General features: G+C 34.9%; 1 pseudogene; it reads right to left on the bottom strand.

Annotated features, from left to right (window-relative positions):
• Nucleotides 1–4,100: 4,100 nt before the first annotated feature.
• Nucleotides 4,101–6,070, bottom strand: LOC145789372 (uncharacterized; annotated as a pseudogene).
• Between the last annotated feature and the right edge of the window lie 10,723 nt (nucleotides 6,071–16,793).

Raw genomic sequence — 16,793 nt, 5'->3', positions numbered from 1 at the left:
CATTTTCTAACAGGTATGTCAGAAAATCTGGACCAAAGGATTTTGATGTTCTCGCTCTCTTACTTCGTCTTGGTTCATCATCAGTTAAATCCTGTTGGTCGAGACTATTATTAGTCTCTTGTGTTTGATTGTCATTAGTCTCTTGACTTTGTGTACAATCATAAGTTCTTTTTTGTGAACTTAATTCCTGTCCTTTCTTGTAAGGAAAGACATGTTCAAAAAACATAGCATTTCTTGACTCTATAATAGTGTTCATATTTATATTAGGTATTTCTGATTTATAAGTCAGAAACCGATATTCACTACTATTCTGAGCATAACCAATAAACACACAGTTTACTGTTTTTGGTCCAATCTTAGTCTTTTTCGGAACAGGAACTTCAACTTTTGTCAAACACCCCCACACTTTTAAGTATTTCTAGGAAGGTAGTCGACCTTTCCACAATTCATAAGGAATGCTTTTGGTTTTCTTGTGGGGTATTCTATTAAGAACATAATTAGCAGACAATATTGCTTCCCCCCACAAGTTCTGTGATAAGCCTGAACTTAGTAACATGGCATTCATCATTTCTTTTAGGGTTCTATTCTTTCTTTCAGCAATTCCATTTTGCTGTGGAGAATAAGGTGATGTAGTTTGGTGAATAATGCCATATTGTGCACAAAATTCATTTAATGGTGCATCATATTCACCACCCCTATCACTTCTAACCATTTTAATGGTTTTACCAAGTTGATTTTCAACTTCTGTTTTGTAGAGTTTAAACATTTTTAAGGCTTCATCTTTACTTCTAAGTAAATAAACATAACAATATCTAGTGCAATCATCGATAAATGTTATGAAATACTTTTTGCCTCCTCTAGTTTGAATAAATTTTAGATCACATACATCAGTATGAATTAATTCTAGAGGTTCGGTTTTTCTTTCAACCGATTTAAATGGAGCCTTAGTTAGTTTCGCTTCTACACAAATTTCACATTTATGATTACGATTAATTTCAAACTTTGGTATATGATCTAAACCAATTAATCTACGCAAAGCATTAAAATTCACATGCCCTAATCTACCATGCTATAAATTTGACTCAAGAATATAAACAAAAGATGTGTTATTTTTATTCATAGCAATTTTTGGTACAACTGTCATTACATTCAACTTAAAGAGACCATCACTCATGTATCCCTTACCAACATACATACCACTCTTTGTTAATACAAAGTTATCAGACTCAAAGACAAGCCTAAAACCATTTTTACTTAACAAAGAACCAGAAACTAAATTCTTTCGGATGTCAGGTACATGCAGTACGTTGTTGAGGGTCAGTTCTTTCCCTGATGTCATCTTCAAGATAACTTTTCCTTGTCCAGCCACAGTAGAAGTAGAAGAATTTCCCATGAAAAATTGTTCACCATTTGCAGCCTCATTGTAGGTAGTGAACATCTTCTTGTCCGCACAAATGTGACGAGTTGCTCCAGTGTCAACCCACCACTCTTTGGGATTTCCAACCAAGTTAGCCTCAGACACCACAGCAGAGAGGTTGATGTCATTCGCTCCGTCAGAGATGTAATCCAATTCTGTTACATTGGCTTGATTGGTGGTCTTCTTACTTGTACTTCCATGATCCTTCTTAGGGCAGCGGCAGTCAGAAGCTCGATGTCCAGTCTTGCCACAATTATAGCATTTTCCTTTGAACTTCTTGTTGCCATTGTTGTCGCCTTGTTTAGGATCATCTCCAGTAAACTTCCTCTTTTTGTTATGTGGTTTATGAACTTGTTCAACCACATTAGCCTTGGACTCAATGGGATTTTTCCCATTCCTCTTTTCAGCCTTTCGGTTATCTTCTTCAATTCTCAGTCTTACAATAAGTTCATCCATGGTCATCTCTTTGCGTTTATGTTTTAAATAATTTTTGAAATCTTTCCAAGCAGGTGGTATCTTTTCCACTAAAGCAGCGACTTGGAAAGATTCGCTAAGAGACATACCTTCTGAATGAATATCATGCAAAATTATCTAAAAACTTTGAACTTGAGATATTACCGTTTGGGAGTCTACCATAACAAAGTCCAGAAATTTACCGACGACAAATTTCTTCGTGCCGGCATCCTCTATCTTGTATTTCTTCTCCAAAGAATCCCACAATTCTTTTGCTGACTTCAAAGGACTGTATGCATTATACATCATGTTGTCAAGGCCATTGAGGATGTAGTTTCTGCACAGGAAATCTGAATGTTTCCAAGCATCTACAGCGGCAACAACTTGCTGATCACTTTCACCCTCTTTAAGTGCTGGAGCCTCTTCATGGAGAAACCGAGCCAAATTAAGAGTTGTAAGATAGAACAGTATCTTCTGCTGCCATCTCTTAAACTCAGTACCGTTAAATTTTTCTGGTTTTTCTCCATGATTGATTGGTACATGAACATGGTTCTGGATTGGTGTTGGTGTAACAATAGGAGTACCACTACCAGATGCAGTTTCAGTTGCAGTAGCCATAATCTCTGATTACAAAAATCAAAAAAAATTAAAGTACAAAATAATTTTCTAGTTACTAAAACCAGAAAATAAATTTATAATACAAAATAATTTTATTTTCCTTGTTACTAAAACTCGAAAAATAAAATATCACAATAATTTTCTGTAACACAATTAATATTCTGGAATTGTTAATGACACTGGTATATTACTACTAGTTGTCAAAGAAAAGAGACAGTATATTACTACTATCTGTCAAATAGCATAAACACTATTTGTTTTTCCAACCAGAATATGTCTTATGAAATCACAGAAAATTAAATACAATGAAGACTCCAAAAAGAAATCTGTCTTAAGATTGTAGGACAATCTTCACTGTATTTAAATTAATTAAATTCTGTTGTGTACTAAACAACAACCAGAATATAAAGAAATAAAGGAAAGGAGAGAATTTGTTTGATTACAAAAATCAAACCCGAAATAAAATAAATAAATAAATAAATAAAAACAGATTTTATTTTGTTACAAAAACAAAATTAAAATCTGATTTAAATAAATAATAAAAGACTGAAAATAAATTAAATAACTTACTTGATTTAATTTCTTCGAATTATAATCTGATCAAGTCTAGTGTTTGACACTGTGTCCTTCAGACAGATTCGTCCTCTCCACGGTGCTTTCAGAAATTGGACGTCTATCTCCCAGGATGAAATGATCTACTATAAACAATAGCAGCACTACAAATTGTTTGCCTTACGAACACACTAAGTGTTTACACTCTTTCTTTCAGAAAATAAATGCAGCAAAATGCAGAGATTTTTATCAGAGGATCGAGTATGAAAATTGGAGTTAAATCCAAATGGGAGGCTAGTCTATTTATAGATGTAAAGGTGGCAATTGGTTTTGAATTGAACAGGTATGAAACCTGTTGGTTTTGAATTCAAATAGATTTGAATCTGTTGGGTTATATATCAAACAGATAACAAAACGGGAAGGGTCCTATTTGGGTGTGCAATAATACCAGACTGGTTTATTTTGGGAAGGGCCCTGTTTGGATGTACAGTAAAACCAAACTAGTTTAATTTTGAATTATGGATTTTATTTTACCAAAAAATAAAATAAAATTCAAATATTTTTGGCCCAAAAAGATTAGTATTGGGCCAAACAAGCCCAACCGAACCTCACACCACGTACCTGCACCCAAGCCCAGGCTCAGGCCAGCCAGCCCGACCGAACGGACGGCGGTAGCGGCGCGCGCGCGCGTGTGTGGTGATTTTTGGGTCCAATGGATCTAGCCTATAACCTCTCCCTCTAAAACACTTGGGTACCCCTTGGGGCACACCCCAAGTACCAAACCCAAGCCTTATAAACCCTTTCAAAACCTCCCACCAAATCAATGTGGGACAAGCCATTATACAACCTTAAGGAATTTCCACCAAAACTCCATTTCCATGGAGCACACTTTGGTTTCAATTTCCCATTCACTCGGTAATGGTTTTGAGCAACCAAATATACCACGTGAATCACAACGCGGCATAGAACGCGTTACCACTTTGGCCCGTAAAAATCGACGCACGGGGCCCACCTAAAAAATAGACCGAACTTAGGATAAAATTCTAGTTTTACCCAGAATTTATAACAATTTCCAACATAAATTTGTGATTTCAGGAGCTTTGCGGCGTAACCTCCCACAAGCTACAAATCTATCATCAATGTTAGGGATAGGAATATCATGTTCACCACAAAATAAGTACACTTCTTCCAATAAGGATTCCCATTCATCATCTCTTATCATTTGCAATCGTTGCTTAGACACTTTAACTAATGTCATTGCATTTACAATATCTTGATCTTTTCTTTGTAGTGCTAATGACAACTTATGTGTGATCCCTAATATATTTTTCATCAAGTGTAAAGTGAAGACAAATTCAAAAGATTACATTGAATCCATAAGAGAATGAGCTTCAACTCTTCGCTCGGCGTGTAAACCATCCTCTTTAACAACCTCAAGCACATCAATAACAGATGGGAACATCAAAATCAAGTTTATAATTGTTCCATAATGTGACCCCCAACGTGTATCACCAGCCCTTTTAAGATTAGTTTCTTGATTCAAACCTTGCCCACTTAAGAGTTCACCATTGTTCAATGCTTCAGCAACTTTAGTAGCTTGTGCCTCTCGAAGATCCCGTCTCTTACAAGACCCTCCAATAACATTCACCAAATTGGAAACCAAGCAAAAAACTTCAGCAACATCAATGTGATTTTTAGCAACAGCAATAAGAGTCAACTGAAGTTGATGAGCGAAACAATGAACATAATACGCTGATTTATTCTCACTCAGAATTAAAGTTTTAAGACCATTGAATACACCTTGCATATTAGAAGCTCCATCATAACCTTGCCCACGTATTCTTGCTAAGTTCAATCCATGCCTAGAAAACAAAGACTCAATTGCCGCCTTAAGTGATAAAGCTGTGGTATCTGCTACATGTGCAATACCAAGAAACCGCTCTGTAACAATACCCCTTTTATCTACATAACGCAGAACAACAACCATTTGTTCTTTGATCGACACATCACGAGATTCATCGACTAATATTGAAAAATACTCATTGCCAAGATCCTAGATGATAGCATTGGTAGTTTCACTTGCTGCAGCATTGGCAATATCTTTTTGAATATTAGGATGACATAACTTGTTATTTTTTGGAGTATTCTTCAACACAACTTCATTGATAGATTCATTGTGATCAGCTAGAAACTGTAAAAGCTCAAGGAAATTTCCTTTACTACTTGAATCATTAGATTCATCATGACCACGCAACGATAAACCTTGTCGCAAAAGAAACCTTATGCAATCAACTGATGCATTCAAACGAGTTCAATATTCAATCTTTGCTTGTTCAGATTGCTTAGAAAAAGCACTTTCAATGTGTTGCTTTTGTTTCATAAGAACCTCACACTTCTTCATAGCTTGATTATAAGCACTATTAAGACCCCCAACGTGAATTCGTAGCCTTTCTTTCTTGTTCCAAGTTGTGAACCCTCCCGCCACAAAAGTGTCACCACCCGCTTGTTTACTAGTATCAGGTCTAAATAAATAACAACATAAGCAAAATGCAGCATCCTTTTTTATGCTATATTCCAACCAATTCTTGTTTTTTTTAAAACTAAGCAGGATTAAACCGACGCATGACTCCACTAATGTCTCTTTGAGGAAAATTGTGGTCAAGAGGTCGACAAGGACCCTTTTGTAAATATGCTCTTCTGATTTCATCTTGATTGTTAGGATGATAAGAATAAATTTTTTGTCGTAGCCCCGGGTCAGATGGAAGATTGTTCACATCTACATGACTTTGCTTAGAAGAAGTTTCTTCTGTAGGAGATGAATCTTCTACTACTGTTGATTTTCTTTTAAGAAATTTGTCCATAGCGGTAAAACTAATTGGCAAAAAAAAATAAAGAAAAACATTGTAAAACATACCACCAAATCAACCACTCATAAATCAATTACAGTGCAACGTAACATCTCTAACAAAGCATACCAAGCATTGAAGCATCATATGCATAATAATACATTTACAAATTATAAACAATTAGTGAGCCAAAAAAACAAAACTAAAGGGGAAAAAAAACCCCCCTAATTTTTAGCCCCAATATAAGGGGGAAGTTAAACAATATTGATGTTTTAACAAAACATATACAAACAAAATATACATAATACATTTACAAACAAGACAATTATTGAACAAAAAAAAAGCCCTAATTTTTACCCCAAAAATTGTTGATTTATACTTATTCTATCCAAAATACTATAAAATAGAGAAATGATTATACAAAATTTACCTAATAACTGAGTAGAGTAGTTGATGTCGTTGTTGGAAAATATTGATGGTGAAAACAGAGAGATGTGGAGAGTGATGAAGAATGAGAGAGAGCTTGGAGTTTCTCTAAGCCATCTGCCGCCTTGCCTGAAGCTTGCAATGAAAAGAGATGGCATTGGCAAGGATAGTTTGGCTTCCAACACAAGATACAAACAACCACTTTACAAATAAAATATATTAAACAAAAACTAAACAAAAGATTGATGCACCTTGACGTCAGGTCTCCAATTTCCAAAGCAAGAATACAAACTATCACTTTACAAATAAAATATTTTAAAGAAAAAGTAGACCAAAAAAAAAATATCACTTTACAAATAAAATATTTTAAACAAAAAATAGGTAAAAGTTAAAAAGTAAACTTTTTTCATTGGTGGGTTCAAAAGAGTAGGACTTAAAACTATGGGTTCAAAATTGTATTTTAGTGGGTTCAATTACTAATTTTTTTTCCTAAAATCTAATATTTATATAATAAATAAATAAAAAAATTTAGCTAGGGGGTTCGGGTGACACCCCTGACCAAGCCTTGGAGCCGCCCCTGACAAGAAACATATCGAGAGTGTATCGACAAAGTTTTGTGAGAGGATCAGTATTTCTTTGATCTCTCGGTAGTTTGATATATTTCTTTGGTGCATGTAACATAGTTGATTTGGAGTACTTTATATAACCCCTCACCTCTCTTCGACCCTTGCCACCTCTGCTCATCCACAATGTATCCCCTAGGGTACGAACGACCCGACCAATCCACTAAAACTGACCGATACAATCCAATTTACCTATGTTTAAGCGGTTTTGAAAGTATAGGTGGACGGATGCAAATGAAGATTTTTAAAAAATCTGCCAATGTTCGAACAGATCACAGATGAGAAGTCACCCGATCCGCCAACCCCTTTAAGAAAATAATGTTATGTTTTTATGCTTTGTATGTTAAAAAAATGATACTTTATTTAGTAATAATATTCAGTGTTTATGAAATATGAAAGTTTAACCTTTATTCTAATTATAAAAAATGAAGGAATAAAAAATTGTAGACTCAAACAACACCCAAAATAGCAAAAAATTATTGAGTAAATTACGCAAATGGTCTTTGTAGTTTACACGATGTGTTAATTTGGTCCCTGTTTGTAACAACCCGACCCATAGTTAATGACTAAAGCATGATTAAGGATGCCTAATGCATAATTAAGACTAAATTCTGAGTAATTACATGTGCATTGTGTTAATTTGGATTTATATCTGTTTGTTGTAGAAATATCTGTCGGTATTTCTGTTTCGGTTTGTGATTTGAAGGCTTTATCGGCATTCGATTTCGAAATTGTTTAAGTTTCTGTGTTATTTGGGGTTTTTGGAGCCTTATGACAGGTTCAGTTGAAATTTGATTCGAAACCAAATAATTAGAATAAATTTACTTAAACTTAAGCTAAAACTAATTAAGTGGCCTAACCAAGCCTATATAAGGCTTCTATATACACTCTACACTCCCCTTTTTTTCCTCATCCTTGGAGACCAACATGAGAGAGAGAGAAGAGGGAAGAAGAAATTGAGAAGCAACAATGGAATTGCTAGAATTTGGAAGGAATTAGCTTGGAAATTCAAGGATTTGGCTTAGAATATTAGTGAATGCATCACCTAGAGCTTAATTGAGAAGTTGAGGTAAGGATTCAACACTTATTTTATGCCATTAGGCTTAATTTCATGTAAATGAAAAAGGAATTGAAGGTGTAGTAGCACTTGAGTTAAGTTAGAATTGAAAGAATTTAAGAGTAATCATGCATGCATGCATGCATATTTCATCATGTTTGAAGCAAATTATCAAAGGATTCTTGCATGCATGTGGTTATTTTAGCTTAGCTATGAGAATTCATTACATTCTACATCAATTTAGCTCATTTGATCATGATATGGAAGAGTCGAACTCAAGAAATGACATGGATGTTATGTTCATATTATGTTCTTAAAGTTTCAAGTTTTGCTTTTATGTAATTCACATACTTTTGGGCCTTGATTTTGTGAAATTGCTTTCAATTCATGAAGTTTTATGAGTTTATATGTTTTCTTAACTTTGGTTTCAAAAGGATGTGTTTTGGAAGGTTAAAGATGAGTTTGAAACTTGGGCGTGCAATTTGGAAATCCTAGATTTTGGTTGTATTACTCGAGCGGTAAACTCTATAGCATGTGTCAACAACAAATATATGAAATAGAAGTTAGACAGATAATTGAAATACCCTAAAGGCTACAAGTTTCTAAGACTGTACTTGGTTACATCAAAATGGATTTAAATCCAATACAGATAAAGTCTTAGGCTTGTACAAAATAATTACAACAAGTAAACAAAATGAAGCTCATGCTCAAATCCTCCCAAGCTATGCCTTTGCGAAGGAATCTCACCAACACCTGAAAATGGTTTTCCTATATAGGATGAGCCAATGCTTAGTAGAAATAATCCAACACAATATATGAATCTTAACAAAGCTATAAGGGTGAAATGCACGTGCAATGCTCATGACCAAAATGTCTCATTACTCTTTCCAAAACCATGCAAAGTCTGGTTTATATCACAATTCATCATTCATTTCCTTTACATTAGAAAATAAGGCCATGAATCATACCTCTAGGAATCTCAAAGTATAACCTTTCACGAATATTTCGTTCGCGGAAAAACTGTAACGGACACCCATGTAAACGTAGGTTATACAAGCACTACTTCTGTCATTTCACGGATATTTCGTTAGCACGAATCGGAACCTATGTATACGTGATTTTCAGGACTTTCACTCAGGACATACATGCCAACTTAATTTAATGGAATACATCCACTTCCCAAATTCACCCATTTTTTCTTAAAAAGTTATACATGTACAATGTATCAAGATGTGATAATGCTCAATGCAAATGGATGAGAAATTAGTTTTAATTTACCTAATCCTTATGCAATTTCTACAACAATCATAGCTATCCTCCACCGATAGCCCAAAATAGATATTTCTAAATAGATATAAAATCTCCAATACAGATAAACTTTCCAAATTTCAAGATGTAAGTGATAATACATATCCAACTCCACCATCCATATCAATATCCATCCAATTCCACACTTCCAACATCAATTCCATTTATTTATACAAAAAAACGTTTGAGATATTTAGGACAAAACCCATTTTTCTTCCAAAATCCATTTTATGTGTCAAAATCAATAATTTTATCACAACTCAACCTCATTATCACTCCCACAACCATTTTTAATACATCAATTTGAAAACCCCTATTTTGATTTTAAACCAAAACCTTAATTCAAAAGCTCCCAAAACAAGATTGTTTTATAAAAATAAATAGCTAAGTTAAAAATCATAAAAGAGTGTAGTGGATCCTTACCTTAAAGCTAGAAGACGAGATAAACACGGATGAAGCCGAAACTCAACTCTATTCGAATGAAAACAAAGCTCTGGGTGAGCTCTACTTTTTTAGCAAAGGGAGTAGGGTAGAGAAATCAATAGATCTAGGAGTATTTGTAGAGAGAATGTGAGTTTTAGAGAGAGAGAAAGAGAGAGAGAGTCCATATTTAGGTTTTTAAAATGTTTAGAGAGAGAGAGAAATGAAAAAGTGATGTAAAAAGTCATTTTTACGGACTAATATATGCGCAATCCGTACAAGCGCAAGACGTGACTCTCGAGCGTCAGACACAATGATGTAACCACTCGAGTGCAAGAAGGTGATGCTTCGAGCTTGAAATACAAACTCCTAGTACTTTTACAGATAGAAGACCAACGCTCGAGCGCAATAAGGGCTGCTCGAGCCAAGACAACTCGAGCGCAAGAAGTTCTACTCGAGCGTAGAACACCACTTCCCAGTACTTTTGCAGACCTGCAAAAGTACTAAGAGTTCACAAAGACTGCTCGAGCGCAAGAAGTGACGCTCGAATGTAGAACCAAAATTCTGGACAACAAGATTTTTGAAAAACAAGGTACCATAATGTCCCAAACGCAACCAACGCAACCTGAAAGCCAAACTCAAAAGAAGTATAAGGGAAATAAGACATAAATGACTATACAAGGCAATGAAACCCGGATCCAAAACATCAAATGGTTCGGGTCCAAACCAGAATCGCTATATTCAGTCTGTAATCAGAATGGACAGTATTGTTGGGCCGTGATGAGCCCAATTCTAGGTCCATTTCAATTATCCAAACTATTGCATATATAGAACTTGTCGAGTACATCATTCTTATAAAAAATCACGTTGATCAGATATTGATAGTCATTTGATCAATTTGTATTTGTTTCAACGACAATTATAATTTTTAAAGTAAATCGTAGACACAAATACAAGCTAATCAAATAGCTATTGATATCTGATTAATATGATTTTTTACAGGGATAATATACTCGACGAACTTTGAACATTAATTAGTTTAGATCATCGAGATGGGTCTAACATTGGGCCCAATGTAGCTTAATAGAGCTATCCAATTCCTATCCAAACTAAAAAGGACTTGAACCCTTTCCTAAATTAAGATTGGTACCATTTTTTTTTAATAATCTATATATTATATTAGTAAAAGAAACTTTTTAGTGAGGAGCCTTATGAGAATTTCAATATCTCATACTAATTTTCTTAATTTTTTTAATTTTAAACAATTAAGAAAATCTTTATTAGCTAGCTGTCATTTAACCATATAAAAATAAAATTCTAATTAGTCTATGATTTATCTGACAATCCCATATCAGGAGAAGAAGGAAAAAGTGAGTTATTTTACTTATATAAAGTAAATCTTATACTCCCATTTAATATTATAATGTTGTGCATGTTTCAATTCAATATAATTTAAATTTAAAATACAATTTAAAAGTTTTAATTAATTAATTTTTGTGTAAGTTGGTTGGTCTTTTGACCTAGCCAATTAGGTTGACTCATTTTTAATTTGACCGTGATTTTATCAAAATATATTGATTAGATTTGTTTAATTCGAAATAAACCAAAAATTGATCTGATTAAAAATTGAATGAACGACTGAGATTGCTTGATTAGAAATAAAATTCCTACCCAAATAATTTTTAACTTCTATTTTATAATCCCACATCGAAAAAAGAAGAAAAAAATGATTATATAAAGTGAATCTTAATATTGTAGTATTGTGCATGTTTCAATTTAAGACAGTTTAAATTTTAAAATTAAAATAACATTTAAAAGTTTTCATTAATTAATTTTTGTATAAGTTGGTTGATCATTTGACCTAATCGACTAGGCTGAATTATTTTCGATTTGACTTGGTTTAGCCGCGATTTCTCATTCTATTTTTTTTTTAAATTTTAAACAATTAAAAAAATTTCCATTAGTTAGCTTCAATTTAACCATATAAAAATAAAACTCTAATTAGTTTATGATTTATTTTATAATCCCAATCGGAAGAAAAATGAAAAAGTGAGTTATTTCACTTATATAAAGTAAATCTTATACTCTCATTTAATATTGTAGTGTTGTGTATAGTTTAGTTTAAGATAGTTTAAATTTTAAAATAAAAACTCTAATTAGTCTATGATATGATTTATTTTCTCACATTGGGAGAAAAACGAAAAAGTGAGTTATTTTACTTATATAAATTGAATCTTATACTCCCACTTAATATTGTAGTGTTGTGTATATTTCAGTTCAAAATAGTTTAAATTTTAAAATAAAATTTGAAAGTTTTAATTAATTAATTTTTGTATAAGTTAGTTGGTCTTTTGACCTAGTCGATTAGGCTGAATCATTTTTGGTTTGATTGATTCGCTGGTTTAACTGCAATTTTAGCAGTTTCATCAAAATATATTGGTTAAATTTGTTTGATTCGTAATAAACTAAAGATTGACCTAATTGAAGATTGAATGATTGATTGTTTTATTAAAAATAAACTTCTCGTCCAAACAATTGTTAACTTTTATTTTACAATCCCACATCGAGAAAAAAAATAAAAAAGTGAGTTATTTCACTTATATAAAATGTACATTATGTTCCTATTTAATACTATAGTGTTGTGCATACTTCACCTCAAAATAGTTTTAAATTTTAAAATCAAAATAATATTTAAAAGTTTTAATTAATTAATTTTTATATAAGTTTGTTGGTTTTTGACCTAGTCAATTAGGCTGAATCATTTTCGGTTGACTGATTTGCTAGTTTAACCGCGATCTTAGTGGTTTTATCAAAATATATTTGTTTGATTTGTTTGATTCGAAATAAACTAAAGATTAACCTAATTAAAGATTAAATGACTGATATTGTTTGATTCGAAATAAACTTTTTTCCGAACAATTGTTAATTTTTATTTTACACACTCCCATATTGAGAAAAGAAGGAAAAAGTAAGTTGTTTCAGTTATATAAAATAAACATATTCTCCTATTTAATTGTAGTATTGTGCATATTTTAGTTAAAAATAGTTTAAATTTTAAAATAAAGTAATTTTTTTTAATTTTTAATTAATTATTTCTTGTGTAGGTTGGTTGGTCTTTTGACCAATTTTAAAGATTTTATCTATATATATATTGTTTTATTTGTAAAATGTATGTTTAAGTTTTATGACAAACTTCAACATAAAATAAACTAAAACTAAAAAATGTATAAAATGAAATTTATTTTTATTTTATCATATATGTATATACATATTGATTTATTCTATTTTTTTTCATATTTACCAATTAAATTATGACATCTATTTTTATTGTGAAGTTAAAATATATAATTAATTACATAACAACTGCAATATATATTCTAATAAAATGGTTAAAATTTTATTCATTCTTGTAACAAGCCCGCGGGGGACCTCGCTACAGCTCGGACTCGACTTTGTAGTCACGGTTCCTAATCTGAACCAAAGAGTCCAAATCTGGCAAATCGTTTTTAGAAAACAGATTTGTTTGAAAGAAGTGCCAAACATGGACTGCTTTGCCAGATACAGAGTCGCCACCTAAATATTTTATTTTGGGAAATTTAGGAAACCCTGACTCGGTGCCAAAAGGCCACGTGTCCGTCATCACCAAAGTTGCCTCGGCTCGGGAACTTGGGTACGATTGGGGAAGGTCACTTCGTGAGCACCCCCGCTCGCCCGGTCATAGACCGGCCTCTACTAACCATGATATCAATTTTTGAAAACATTGTGGGTTCTTATTCCGGTTTATTAGCCTAGGTTACTATGTGATGCGCACAGCATACAAGTATAGACTGGATCGCTTGAATTGGAACAAAACATTTTGTGTTTTTGAAAGAGGTTTTTGCTACCCACAGGTAGGCTTGAAACATTTGATGATTTACTCCAATTCAGATAACCCAACCTTCACCCACAGGCATTCAAGCAGTTATATCATATAAGCACATAGCCTCATGGCAAGCATGCTATTCATGGCAATACTCACACGCATGCAAGGATGCTAAAGCATAAAGCTCACCGGGTACTCCAAGCCAAAATAGAAACTTATTAGAAATCATGCATGAATCCTAAGTATACAGAAATGCCTAATGCAACACATGCAAAATGCAACTATAGCAGGCTCTGCTATTCTAAGATGATCTATGAAATGTTACAACTACCATATATTCAACTTGGAATTGAAAGTACGATGCCGTTAGTATGATGCGCCGAGCCCAGTGTATGCAATACAGATGAATGATGCAAACATGCTGTCATACTGTATGCTATTTTAAACATGCCCTAATCTAACCATCGTAAGCGGATAAATAAAAGGGAGAAAGACGTGGGGTTGGAAGACATACATCACACTCACCCACACTTATTACAGTCATGCCCTCACGCAGAGGGTCCGAATAAATATACAGTCCAAATATTACAGTCCCCAAATAAAAGAATATTACAGTCCAAAAATATTACAAAATTCTAATTAATTAAAGAATTAACTAAGAAAACAAGTAAAACTGGCATGCAAGCCAGGGACTGCCTTGCTTCTAGTGGATGATGCATGTCCGGACTGTCTTGCGCGGAAATCCACCGGAATGCCCCAATTAGCCTCTGTTTACACCTGTTCTTGAAATGCGTGCCAAGCCCCGAAAGGTTGCTGATTCTTCGTTTTGCTGCAACAGAGAGCAGGAAAGGGGCATAGCAATGTATCTGCACAGATGTATGCATGTCTCGATCCTCGTGCCACCAATCACGCATACCGAGGCATGATGGCCGAGGAGTCGAAATGCACAACTCAATATAGGATGAATGCACATGAAACTACAGCTAAAACCTAACTCCATCATGGATAATCCGGAGTGTCGGTGACTAGGGAATTGAGACACATTCCGTCACTCGGAGTACGAAATGCACCTCGTTTCCCGTGCCCGGACTAACTCCTATTCCGGACACGATGCAATATGCATGATATGCATGAAATGCAACTAAGATACAATCCTAACATACTCAATGCTATGAAAATGAGATGTCTCGAAATGCGTACACGCGGGCACGCAAACCGAGGCGATGATATGACATGGAAAATGCAACATGGACTTATACTAACATGAGAGAGCCTCAGCCGCACTCACATGAGATGCCGATGGCAGAAAATGAAGTGCCTCGAAATGCGTGCACACGGGCACGCAAACCGAGGCGGTGAATACGTAATGCAAATGACATGGAAAATGACAAAATGGACTTATACTAACATGAGAGAGCCTCAGCCGCACTCACATGAGATGCCGATGGCAGAAAATGAAGTGCCTCGAAATGCGTGCACACGGGCACGCAAATTGAGGCGGTGAATACGTAATGCAAATGACATGGAAAATGACAAAATGGACTTATACTAACATGAGAGAGCCTCAGCCGCACTCACATGAGATGCCGATGGCAGAAAATGAAGTGCCTCGAAATGCGTGCACACGGGCACGCAAACCGAGGCGATGCTAAAATGTGATGAAATATGGCAAAAATGATATGCAAGCATACTAATGGAATTTCAGCACTAAAATATGGGGGAAAACAGTCCCGAAACGAAGCGAAATGACATGAAATGCAAGGAAATGTCCCGAAAATGCAACATTAGGCACCCGAAATGGTCTATAGATATGCCAAACATGCACAATATGGACATGCAATGCAAAGACAGAAGCTAGACAGTCCCAAAAGATGCACTTTCACAGTTATAAACATGGCCAAACAGCAAGTATAGGTAGGGGAAAAATAGCATGCAAGGATGGGGGCCAAAAGAGGGGTAATGAAGCAAGTGGTATAAGCAAAACTCAAACTGAAAAATTTCCTTCTACAACACTGAAGATGGACCAAAAATATGAACATTTACATTATATGGCAGACCTCAAATCAGTATACAAATATGCCAAAAATGTGATGCAAGACAAGGCTCAAAAGGTGCTATAACATGAAGTATATAAAATAATCACCAAACAGAAAAAAAGTGTGAATGAAACATGAAGTATAGGCCAAAATAAGGCCACTTTTAGTTCGGACCAAGGGCCAAAAACAGAAGCAAAGAGGGCTATCAATTTATGCAAAAATGGGGCCAAATGGGGGATATAACTACAAGTGACACATGGAAGCACCAAACAATGTTGAGCCCTTCTCCAATGTTGAAGAGGGGCTCAAAATAAGCCTTATATCAGTTTATAATATGCTCAAAAAACAGATTGCTCATGGGCCAAAAATAGCATGCAAAACTATGACATACAAGAGGATCAATGAAGCAAGTATATTATGGAGGGCTCAAACAGGGTTGAGCCCTTAATGAGAAGTGAAGATGAACTCAAAAGATGGCCCTTTTCAGTTAGGGCCGGAGCTTGAAACCAAAAAGAAGTGAGGCTTAGAAATAGATCAAGAGAAAGGGTCAAAAGGGTAAAAGTGTTACTTACCCTTGAAGATTCAAACTTTTGTTGCTTTTTGGATGAATTTGCAGCTTCTTTAGCCTTCAAGAATCCTTCCTTGTTGCTGGAAATGAGATGGTGGTGGTAGAGCTTGGTGGTGTAGAAGGAATAATGGTTAGGGACTTAGGGTTTTTTCAAGAGTTGAGAAGGAAGAAGATGGAGTTGGCTATGGAAGCTTGAAGGAGAGTTTTTCTAACCCTTGTAAGTGAGGCCACCAGCTGGTTAAAAGGGTTCAAAAGGGGGTGTAAAGGTGGGGGAGAAGGAGAGCAAAACTCCCCCACAAAATATCCCCCGGATACAGAAAATATCTGGGGGACATTGCCCCACAGCTGTAAAGTGCACAGTGCAAGGAACACGGCCGGCCTCTCACTTTTGTTGGAGGTGGCCGGCCGGCCACACCCCCTAGCCGGCCGGCTAGGGGTCAAAAGGGTCAATGTGATTTTCTGGCCGGCCAGCTACTGGGGAGGTACTCCTATGTGTGTACAACACAACCATGTGGTTAAAATTCCAAGAAAGTGGGTCCAAGGGGTTCAACATTAGCTCGGAAAGAGGGGGTCAAAAGGTTCAAGTTGAATTATTGGCCGGTCACCA

This window comes from Camellia sinensis, chromosome 3 (genome assembly GCF_055761805.1).
Source record: "Camellia sinensis isolate YWXY chromosome 3, ASM5576180v1, whole genome shotgun sequence".
Taxonomy (NCBI): domain Eukaryota; kingdom Viridiplantae; phylum Streptophyta; class Magnoliopsida; order Ericales; family Theaceae; genus Camellia; species Camellia sinensis.
This window is presented reverse-complemented; position numbering and strand designations above follow the sequence as displayed.